Below are 12,193 nucleotides of genomic sequence, written 5' to 3'. Positions count from 1 at the left end.
AACACTCCCCCTCGGACATTGGTTCCGGTCCTGCCCAGGTGCAGACCGTCCAGTTTGTACTGGTCCCACCTCCCCCAGAACCGGTTCCAATGTCCCAGGAATTTGAATCCCTCCCTGCTGCACCACTGCTCAAGCCATGTATTCATCTGAGCTATCCTACGATTCCTACTCTGACGAGCACGTGGCACTGGTAGCAATTCCGCGATTACTACTTTTGAGGTCCTACTTTTTAATTTAGTTCCTAGCTCCTTAAATTCGTTTCGTCGGACCTCATCCCATTTTTCTACCTATGTCATTGGTACCAATGTGCACCACGACAACTGGCTATTCTCCTTCCCTTTTTAGAATGTCCTGCACCCGCTCCGAGACATCCTTGACCCTTGCACCAGGGAGGCAACATAACATCCTGGAGTCTCGGTTGCGGCCGCAGAAACGCCTATCTATTCCCCTTACAATTGAATCCCCTATCACTATCGCTCTCCCACTCTTTTTCCTGCCCTCCTGTGCAACAGAGCCAGTCACGGTGCCATGAACTTGGCTGCTGCTGCCCTCCCCTGATGAGTCATGCCAACAGTACCCAAAGCAGTGTATTGGTTTTGGAGGGGGATGACCACAGGGGACCCTTGCACTACCTTCCTTGCACTGCTCTTTCTGCTGGTCTTCCATTCCCTATCTGGCTGTGGACCCTTTCCCTGCGGTACGACCAACTCGCTACACATGCTATTCACGTCATTCTCAGCATCGTGGATGTTCCAGAGTGAATCCACCCTCAGCTCCAACTCCGTAATGCGGTCCGTCAGGAGCTGGAAGCGGATACACTTCCCGCACACGTACTCGTCAGGAACACTGGTGTCGTCCCTGAGTTCCCACATGGTACAGGAGGAGCATAACACGTGACCGAGCTGTCCTGCCATGACTTAACCCTTAGATAGGCAACAACAATGCTAAAGTTTACTCACTGTTATAGAAGAGAAAAAAGAAAAACTACTCACCAATCACCAGCCAATCACTTATCCCCTTGGCTGTGACGTCACCTTTCTGTTTCTTTCTACTTCTTTTTTGCCTTCTCCCTGTAGCTGCACAAGTGCGCCTCTCCATGCACCTCCTCACACTGCTCCCGACTGCCGCCGACGCTGGGCCCCGGACTCCCTGCTGTGCTTTTTATAGGCCTCTCCACGCACCTCCGATGCTGCTCCCGACTGCCGCTGACGCTGGGCCCCGGACTCCCTGCTGTGCCTTTTATTGGCCTCTCCACGCACCTCCGACACTGCTCCCGACTGCCGCCGACGCTGGGCCCTGAACATTGATCACAAGCGGTGAACTTGTGGGAGACACTCCTAACCAGGACTTTCAGGTGTAAAAGGGGAAGCTCCACCCACCTTCATCACATGAGGTCTTGGCAATAAAGGTAACTGGTCACAGAGTGACCTTCTCTCAAGTATGGGCCTCGTGTGCATTTATACTGTCTAGTAAGGACATATCAGGATGACTATTCTACTTGGAGCATTGCCAACCTTTTAAGTACCTCCTCTTTATCTATTTTTAGCCTATCCAATATTGCTACTGTCTCCTGTTTTACCATGACATTGGCAGCATCGTCTTCTCTGGTGAAGATAGATGTAACGTATTCATTTAGTAGCTCAGCCATACCATTTGTCTCCACAAGAAGATCTCCTTTTTGGTCCCTAATTGGCCCCACCCTTCCCTGACTATCCTTTTACTATTCATGTGTTTATATAAGATTTTTGGATTCCCTTATATGTTAGTCACTAATCTATTCTCATACCCTCTCTTTGACCCTTATTCCCTATTTTAGATCTTCTCTGTACTTTCTATACTCAGCTTGTTTTCTACTATATTATGAACCTTGTACATTGTCATAAACGTCTTTTTGTTTCTCTCATTTTATTTGATCGATACTGCCACGCCCTTTTATTTTCTTCCATATCTTTCCTGAATACCTAGTAGTCTGAAATATTAAATGCCCATTTATCCCCTTCTTTGAGCTGGGACTCTGTTATCAGAGTCCCATGTGGCAACTTGTGCCTGCAGCTCAACAACCTTATTTACCATGCTATATGCATTTATGCACATGCATTCCAAACCCATATAAGACTGTTTGCATTTCCTCCTATCTGATTCCTCCGGTTTCTGAATTATTATTTACTCTAGTGTAATTTGCCTCTCCCAGTCCTCTGTTCACCTTGTTTCTCCTCTCTAATGTTTCATCCTGATCCCCATCCCTCTGCCAAATTAGTTTAAACCCTCCTCCACAGTGCAAGTTAACTTTCCTGCGAGGACACTGGTCCCAGCTCTGCTGAGGTGCAACCCGTTCACCTTGAACAGGTACAAATGCCCCAGGAATCTGAAGCTATCTCTCCTGCACCATTAATCCAGCCACGTGTTAACCTGTTTTATCCTACTGTTCCTATACTCATTAGCACATGGCACTGGAAGTAATCCAGAGATCTAGCTTTGGATCCTGCTTTTTTACTTCCTCCCCAGCTCCTGAAGCTTTGACTACAGGATCCCAACCCTTTTCCTTCCTATGTCATTGGTTCCCACATGGACCACAACTTCTGGCTGTTACTATTTCCCCCTCAAAATGTTCTGCACCCTTGACTAGGCCTAGTTCGATAACAATAGTGACAGTGGTGTTACTGTGATACCGCACAGAAAAGACCAAAAAAAAAATCAGGAAATTGAGCAGCAAGCAACCTTCAACACTTTTGACATTTTCTTGCAACCCATTTATTTCATTTCAAATGAACCAATATTGAAGATGTGTGAACATGACAACCTGTAGAAGAGAAATGTTACTAGAAGCACTAAAAAAAACATTGGAATAATTAATTGAATGCGCCTTTATGTTATGAAGTGAACATTTCCCGTGCAATTACATGGAAATGAAAAATATTGAACAGAATTCAATGGGAAGCATTAATCATGGGGCTACATATTAGCAAAGAAGTTGCTGTAGGTATAAAACTCTGTGTCCACGGCAAGATGTGATGCTGGCCAGCAATTTGGAAAGTCTATTGCTGTGTGCGATAACCACCTTGGTTCTACTTGGCTCCAAATTACTGTCTAAATGTTGCTGGCTTCATACACTACTGAACTGCAGCCTTGTATTGGACTTCTTGTGATCACTGTTTCCTGGATAACTGCCACAACTATTCTTCCGTAACTTCTTCGCATTCTCATGGAGTAGTGCAATATACTCCCTCATTCTGTAAAGCCCAATTCTATAGAAATGTTACTAAGTACAATCAACCTATTTCAAGTGCTTTACTGACCACGAACAGCTGCTTAAGAGGATTAGTGGTTTTCTATTTTCACTGACTGGTCCACCATATGGGAAATAGTCAGTAAACCATCAGAAGTAAATTCTCCTGGATTTCTAATAACCGTTGCTAACCCTAAATGAGAACAAGAACTTGTATTCATATAGCGCCTTTAACATAGTAAAACGTCCCTAGGCGTTGTAAAGTTTAACACCGAGCCAAATAAGGAAATATTAGAGCATCTTAAAGGAGGAAAGAGAGGTTTAAGAAGGGAATTCCAGAGCTTTGGGCCTCGCCAGCAGAAGGCATGGCCGCTATTGGTGGAGCGATTAGAATCGGGGATGCTTAAGAGGCCAGAATATGGAGCAGAGAGCAGGAAGGCAAGGATCATCAGAGGGGTTCGGGGCCAGGGATAGTCGGGGGGGGTGGGGGTGAGATCAGAGGCTGGGGGGAAAGCGGAAGGGTCGGAACGTGTCTGATTGCAGGGGATTGGCGAAGCAGCAACGCTGGATCCAGCAGGTAGATGGAAAGGCGCTTACCCCTGGATCCAGCAATCCTTACCTTCCTTTAGCTGTCGGATTCCCTGTGGCCTGGGAAACTTAGTTGCTCAGAGTTAAATTTAAAGTGGAGCTTCAAAAATGAGGCAGGCAACCTTATTATAATATTTAAAGTGTCAACTTGTCTCCTGAGAGCAGGTTGGTTGCCCTGCCCCCCTTTCCTCCACCCCACCTCTGTTAAAACTGTAAATGGGCGGGTTGGGGGTCGAGATTACACTGTAACTTCCCACCCGAACCCAACCCACCCGTTGTCCTTCTTTACATGGTGGTCTGTTCCAACTGCTAAAACCAAGAAAGGGCCAAATATTACTCCAACCTGGCACGTGAGTTTGAGGGCAACCATCTCCAGGCTGTGGGACTTCTACTCATGACCGTCTTGCTAGATGGCAAGCACTTCCATCACTGGAGTTACCTGGCTTGCTTTGCTCTGCTGGGTTTCAATAAGCATCAATTTGTCTCAGTTGATACTGGGTAATAGGCCACTGTTTGATGAGACCTAATAAAAGTTCATAAATTATTGTGAATTCCAAACCCCCAATGTCCTCTATTAACTGAGCAAATCGTTTAGTATTAATTACATGTAGAGAGGTGTGAAATGTCTTTTCAGCCGTCACCGTTCATGTGTTTGTATATCATGCTGCATATAAAAGTCTCAGATAGCTTGCACATGAACTAACGAGCTGGCTTAACAATTTATTTCAGAGTGACCCATGGAAAATAAAACTTAGCAGTTTCTAAAATAACAAAAATAAAAAGTCTAATTTTAATTCTGCGCATAATCATACCACAGCAGCAGTGGGAGCAGCTGCTATTGACGGAAGCTCCAGTCCTGGCAGCAGTGATTGAGCTAATGTTTCTGTATCTATGGTGAACTCATCCTTTTTTGGCGTGAAAGCAAGTTATCCTCGTTTTGAGGGACTGCCTATGATGATGATCCATGGCAGTGATCTGATAGTGTGGAAGAGAGGATATTTTTTTCTACTTGATGGTTGTAATGATTTGGGCTTTTCAAATTCCATTTTCCCCTTTAACAATTGTGAAAAATTCATTGCAAAAAAAGTAATGTTCCTCATGATATAGGAAGGTATCTTGGGTTGTGTAGCTCTGGGTTATGAATTGCCCCAGTTGCAATAAAATTGCACAATTAATTTTATGTAATCTTCATTATAATCAAATTAGTGTAAATATCAATGTTATCCCCCAGACCTGACCATTTCATAATGACCTCCATATAATTTGGTGTCGGAGTTGCTGAGCTGTGCCGTTGAATAAAAATGTGTTTGAAGGGACAGCATGTACTGCAAGATTAGCTAATCAGCTCTTCTTCTGATGGGTTTTCATGTTATTTTCTTTCCTTTGGCTAATGCTGGTTGAAGAAGGTTTGTAGGATGAGTTTGAGCCCACCAATATTTTGCTGACAACTTACTAAGTGAGACAATGGATATACTTATCATAATTCTTATTTCTGCTATTTAGGAGCAGGAATGGAGGGAAAGGAAGGAATGCGCCTCTGCTAACTCCTGCGCAATTTCACGGGAGCCGAGAGCCGGTAGCGCTCTTTCCCAGCGAAAACTGTTTTGCTCCCCATTAGTGCCCCTCGGGGCACAGAATAGGGAAATTTCAGCCCCTTTCTGGGCCCTGAACTTGCGATGGCTATGACAGCGCAGGAGCTTATTTGCACAGTGTAAGGGGAGGGGGGGTGATGAGAAAATGTTATAGGTATTAATTATCTTGAAGTTAAATTAATAATGCCTTCTCAGTTTACCTCGCTTCTTTTATCAAAACTCACTAGAATAAGCTTTGAGACGCAATGCTGACTCTTGGCACCTTCCCTTATTATTCCTTTCGTCTTTTATCAATTTCTGTTAAATGGACATGTTTTCCATTATACTAATGCTGTACATTATTTGAAATATTCATCAGGATATAAAATAATCCAACATGGTATAAATCTGTCACTGTTCACAAGGCTTTATTTTAACAATCCTTTCATTGTTTCCAGTTTTAACTGAATCGGAAAATTCAATGTTTTTGGTATTTGATTACCTGGCTTGCAAGCGCAGAGATTAGTTTGTTTCGCTTTTGTTTTGTATAAGTTAAACATCCTCTTTATAGTGAGTCTGTACAAGTGAATGCTACACAAAAAAACTGGGAACATCTCTTGCCACAAACAATAGCAATCTCCTCAGTTTCCTGATTGGCTAAGAGTCAGGAAATGAAAGGAGCACCGCCCCACATAATCCCACGTCCGCTTACGCACAGCATTGCGCTCCTGGGATCCGCTGTGCACAACGCTGCAGCGAAAAAGCACAAGTTCTCAAAGGGGAGTTCGCACCAGGTAAGTGTAAATATCCTACAAATATCGACGGCGTGCTCTTTAGCCACGCCACCGACTGCCAATTCAGGGTCCATATCAGGAACACTCTCTGGACTCATTACTACTTCAATGTAAGTATATTTTATTTCCCTACATGTGAAGTGTGTGTATGAATAGTTGATTATTACACAAACAAGAAGAAGCAGCATCTTGGTGCTTCCGCTTGCTGACAGTATATGACTGATATTTCTGGAACCTAATCTTGTGCTTTTATGTGCTGTTCCAGTGGCAGGAGTACTTGAGGAGACAGGCTGCTGTGTGTCAATGAGAAACTCTGTGAATTCAGGTGACTCTCAACCTCTGTACACAGGGACTTGAGAAGTCCCAGCTAAGGGCTACAATATTTCTGGTTGCCAAAGTTCGATCAGCAATGACTACAGTCATCGTTGAAGCTCAGAAAACATCCTTTTAAAACCATGGGAGAGAAATTCAATTCACACCCACTCATTTTTCCAGGTAAAAGTTCGCGTTTTGCTCCTCCTCTGCTACCACCACCCACTGCTGCTCACTGTATGATCCAGTGCACACTTGCCAAATCGCTTGGGGTGGATGTACCCGAGCAGCTGTTTTGCTAAGTAAGACTGAAAGATGGTGTGTGCTATGAGTTGAATGCTTCCTTTTGGACTCCTGGTTCCGTGACTCTGCTTCATGCAACACACCATAGAAGAATTTTTCAGGTGAAAATAGCATTAAAAGATACAGGGGAAGGAACAATTAGAGGGCAAGGAAGCTGCTGCCAAGAATACTCTGCGACAGAAAGGACATTCAGGAGATTAAAAGTACTATAAATTGTCTAGGTGGGAGATAACTACACATCATTGAAGTTTAATACATACCACTATTACAAAATAATGTTGCATCGAGTCAGATTATTACATTTTTTGTAACATTGCAACCACATATGCAGAATAGTGCCATTAGCATTTAGACTTTTGGCTCCCTCCTGCGCCACTCTTGTCGGGATATTTGTCGACCATTTGCAGAAACGAGTGTACTTGCTCCAGCAAAGATCGTGGTTGCCCCATCATAAAATTGAGCTGTCCTGCTGTTCGCACAACTACTTCTTCAGAAATGTTTGTGTTGGCCTTTGAACCTGGAAACAGAAATGGCCCTTGAAGGCACTTGCCATTTCTCACCCACTCATGGGAGAGGTTTCAATGAAAGGTGCTACTGATGTCTGGAGCTAGCCCACACTATACAAATCAGGCTGACTTTAGAAATAGGGACGGGGTCTGTGCACTAACTGTTGGATATGTGTTAATATCACAATGCCCAAAATGAACCCAAACAGATAGAAATCAGGATCCAATAGTCCAGTAGAATCTATTCCACCAATACCCTTCAGTTTCCTAAGATCCTCTTGTGGTTTAATCAGTCATCAAGATTCACAGTGCGGCCCTCGACAACGTGGACCACTTCCCATACCTTGGGAACCTCTTGTCAACAAAGGCAGACATTGATGAGGAGATTCAGCATTGCCTCCGGCCGCCTGAGGAAAAGAGTGTTCAAGGACCAGGCCCTCAAACCTACCACCAAGCTCATGGTCTACAGGGCTGCAGTAAATCCCGCCCTCCTGTATGGATCATGGACGATGCAGAGAAGACACATCAAGTCGCTGGAGATATATCACCAACGATGTCTCCGCAAGATCCTGCAAATTCCCTGGGAGGACAAACGCACCAACATCAGTGTTCTTGCCCAGGCCAACATCCCCAGCATTGAAGCACTAACCACTCTCGATCAGCTTCGCTGGGCAGACCATTTAGTTCGCATGCCAGACACAAGACTCCCGAAGCAATTGCTCTGTGCGGAGCTCCTTCATGGCAAACGAACCAAAGGTGGGCAGCGGAAATGTTACAAGGACACCCTCAAAGCCTCCCTGGTGACATCAACACTGACATTTGGGAGACCCTGGCCGAAGACTGCCCTAGGTGGAGAAAGCGCATCTGGGAGGGCGTTGAGCTCTTCGAATCTCAACACTGCGAGCGTGAAGAGGTCAGGCGCAGGCAGTGGAAGGAGCGTGTGGTAAATCAGTGCCACCCCCCACCCCCCCTTTCCCCCGACGAGTATCTGTCCCACCTGTGACAGAGTCTGTGGCTCTCGTTTTGGACTGTTCAGCCACCAAAGAACTCACTTTAGGAGTCTTCCTCGATTTCGAGGGACTGCCTATGATGATGATGATGATGTGACAGCAGTTTTCGATGCTGAGTTCTTCCTTCTAATTCCTCTACATTGCAAAAGTTCAAAATGAATCATAATGATATTGCCCATGACCAGCAAAATGACGATATTCAAGGCTAATTCAAGGATTGTTTGCCAGACAAAGCTCATATAGCATTTTTCAATGCATTGCACAAATACAATAATTCAGATATCTAACTTGATGGTACCCTTTTTAAAATTCAGTGATATGAAATTCAGAATTATACAAATATATCTTCTTAAATAAATTATATCTCTCTTGCATCAACATCACAACATGCAAATGTCCATCCTATTATAGACACAATCTGGCTTCCTCACAGTGTTAATTAAATACAAAGCCAACAAATGTCTCCTTAACAATTGATCAAAAGGCCAATTTAGCTACCAATCCTAATACGCCAACTTAAAGGGTCTAATTGAATTAACCTTTGATCAGAGAACCTTTCTCAATGGCATTTCTGCCAGTCTGAGGACTGACACATGAGGTTTCACGTCAAGCGTATGGATTCACTTTAGCTCCGGTTACATTATAATTTAATAATTTATACAAGCTGAACAAGTTTCTGTGTTTGTTATACTAATGTTACAAATTGCTTGTGTCAATTTAAAAATATGTTTAATCAGTGGTCATTGGTTTAAATTACGAATAGCACAATGAATGCATTTAGCAGAACTTCCTGTATCCTGAATAAACAAATGATGGCTCCATTGTATTTATCTCGGAACATGTAAATAGAGCAGAGGTATCCAGAAAAAAAATGTATCATCTGTAGAATACTATGTTTAACTGAATGTTGTAGGAAGCCGTTTGCATTTTAGAATTGTATTACAGGCAACTCTCGATTATCCACACACGGATCCAACGGGAAACCATTGTAACGGGATTTAAAATTTCGGCCCGGGAAGACATCAGGCCAGTGCGTTCGGAGTCCTTTTGGTCCGGGAAGGCATGGGTTTTCACTTTATAATATCAATCGCTCTAATAGAGAAATCGTTTACCCGGCATAACCCAATCCCCGAGGGACCTGGATAATCAGATCGGAGGCGGGAGCTCGAGGTGCGTGGTGAGTCGGAGAGGCGGGGCTTGTGCAGCTCCAGCCGGGAGAAAAAGCAAAAAAGAAGTAGAAAGGAATCAAAAGGTGACGTCACAGCCAAAGGGGTAAGTGATTGGCTGGTGATTGGTGAGTAGCTTTTCTTTTTCTTTTTTATATCAGTAAGTAACCTGTTATCATTGTTGTCGCCAAATTAAGTGTATGGCAGGAGAGCTCGGTCACGAGATATGCTCCTCCTGTACCATGTGGGAACTCAGGGACACTTCCGGTGTCCCTGACGACTACGTGTGCGGGAAGTGTATCTGCCTCCAGCTTCTGATGGTCCACGTTGCGGAATTGGAGCTGAGGGTGGATTCACTCTGGAGCATCCACAATGTTGAGAATGATGTGAGTAGCACATGTAGCGAGTTGGTCTTACCACAGGTGAAGGGTCCACAGCCAGCTAGGGAATGGAAGTCCAGCAGGAAGATCAGTGCAAAGAAGGTAGTGCAGGGGTCCCCTGCATTCATCCCCCTACAAAACAGATACACCGCTTTGAGTACTGTTAAGGGGGATGACTCATCAGGGGAGGGCAGCAGCAGCCAAGTTTATGGCACCGTGGCTGGCTCTGCTGCACAGGAAGGCAGGAAAAAGAGTGGGAGAGCGATAGTGATAGGGGATTCAATTGTAAGGGGAATAGATAGGCGTTTCTGCGGCCACAACCGAGACTCCAAGATGGTATGTTGCCTCCCTGGTGCAAGGGTCAAGTATGTCTCGGAGCGGGTGCAGGACATTCTGAAAAGGGAGGGAGAACAGCCAGTTGTCGTGGTGCACATTGGTACCAACGACAGAGGTAAAAAAAGGGATGAGGTCCTACGAGATGAATTTAAGGAGCTAGGAGCTAAATTAAAAAGTAGGACCTCAAAAATAGTAATCTAGGGATTGCTACCAATGCCACGTGCTAGTCAGAGTAGGAATCACAGGATAGCGCAGATGAATACGTGGCTTGAGCAGTGGTGCATCAGGGAGGGATTCAAATTCCTGGGACATTGGAACCGGTTCTGGGGGAGGTTGGACCAGTCCAAACCGGATGGTCTGCACCTGGGCAGGACCGGAACCAATGTCCTAGGGGGAGTGTTTGCGAGTGCTGTTGGGGAGGAGTTAAACTAATATGGCAGGGGGGTGGGAACCAATGCGGGGAGACAGAGGGAAGCAGAATGGAGACAGAGGCAAAGGACAGAAAGGAGATGAGTAAAAGTGGAGGGCAGAGAAACCCAAGGCAAAAAACAAAAAGGGCCATTGTACAGCAAAATTCAAAAGGGTCAAAGTGTAATAAAAAGGCAAGCATGAAAGCTCGGTGCCTCAATGCGAGGAGTATTCAGAACCCAGGAGAAGGCTCTGAGCTAGTTAGAGTGGGTGAGAGCGCAGAAGAACAGGACCCCAAGAAAGAATGCAAAAGGCAGGAGCCAATAGAGCAGAATAGCACTGGGGTAAGTGTAAACCACAAGGTGATAGGAAGAGACAATATGTATGAATATAAAAGGGCTGCAGAAGGGGTCAAAACTAAAAATCATGGTTTAAAAGCTAATATTAAAACACTTTACCTAAACGCACGCAGCATTCGAAATAAAGAAAATGAGTTGACGGCACAAATCATTACAAATGGGTATGATTTGGTGGCCATTACAGAAACGTGGTTGCAGAGTGGCCAAGACTGGGAATTAAACATACAGGGGTATCTGACAATTCGGAAGGATAGACAAGAAGGGAAAGGAGGTGGGGTAGCTCTGTTAATAAAGGATGATATCAGGGCAGTTGTGAGAGATGATATTGGCTCTAATAAACAAAATGTTGAATCATTGTGGGTGGAGATTAGAGATAGTAAGGGGAAAAAGTCACTGGTGGGCGTAGTTTATAGGCCCCCAAATAATAACTTCACGGTGGGGCGGACAATAATCAAGGGAATAATAGAGGCATGTGAAAAAGGAATGGCAGTAGCATGGGGGATTTTAACCGACATATCGATTGGTCAAATCAAATCGCACGGGGCAGCCTTGAGGAGGAATTCATAGAATGCATACGGGATTGTTTCTTAGAACAGTATGTTACAGAACCTACAAGGGAGCAAGCTATCTTAGATCTGGTCCTCTGTAATAAGACAGGAATAATAAACGATCTCCTAGTAAAACATCCTCTTGGAATGAGTGATCACAGTATGGTTGAATTTGTAATACAGATTGAGGGTGAGGAAGTAGTGTCTCAAACGAGCATACTATGCTTAAACAAAGGGGACTACAGTGGGATGAGGGCAGAGTTGGCTAAAGTAGACTGGAAACACAGACTAAACGGTGGCACAATTGAGGAACAGTGGAGGACTTTTAAGGAGCTCTTTCAGAGTGCGCAACAAAAATATATTCCAGTGAAAAAGAAGGGCGGTAAGAGAAGGGATAACCAGCCGTGGATAACCAAGGAAATAAAGGAGAGTATCAAATTAAAAACCAATGCGTATAAGGTGGCCAAGGTTAGTGGGAAACTAGAAGATTAGGAAAAGTTTAAACGACAGCAAAGAATGACTAAGAAAGCAATAAAGAAAGGAAAGATAAAGGGAGGAGGCTGTGGAGGGTGCGGAGAGGAGGCTGGGGAGGGAGCAGAGAGGAGACTGGGGAGGGGGCGGGAAGAGGCTGTGGAGGGAGCGGAGAGGAGACTGGGGAGGGGGGGAGGAGGCTGGAGAGGGGAATG

Source organism: Pristiophorus japonicus, unplaced genomic scaffold (genome assembly GCF_044704955.1).
Source record: "Pristiophorus japonicus isolate sPriJap1 unplaced genomic scaffold, sPriJap1.hap1 HAP1_SCAFFOLD_224, whole genome shotgun sequence".
Classification (NCBI taxonomy): domain Eukaryota; kingdom Metazoa; phylum Chordata; class Chondrichthyes; family Pristiophoridae; genus Pristiophorus; species Pristiophorus japonicus.
Note: the sequence above shows the minus strand (reverse complement) of the source record.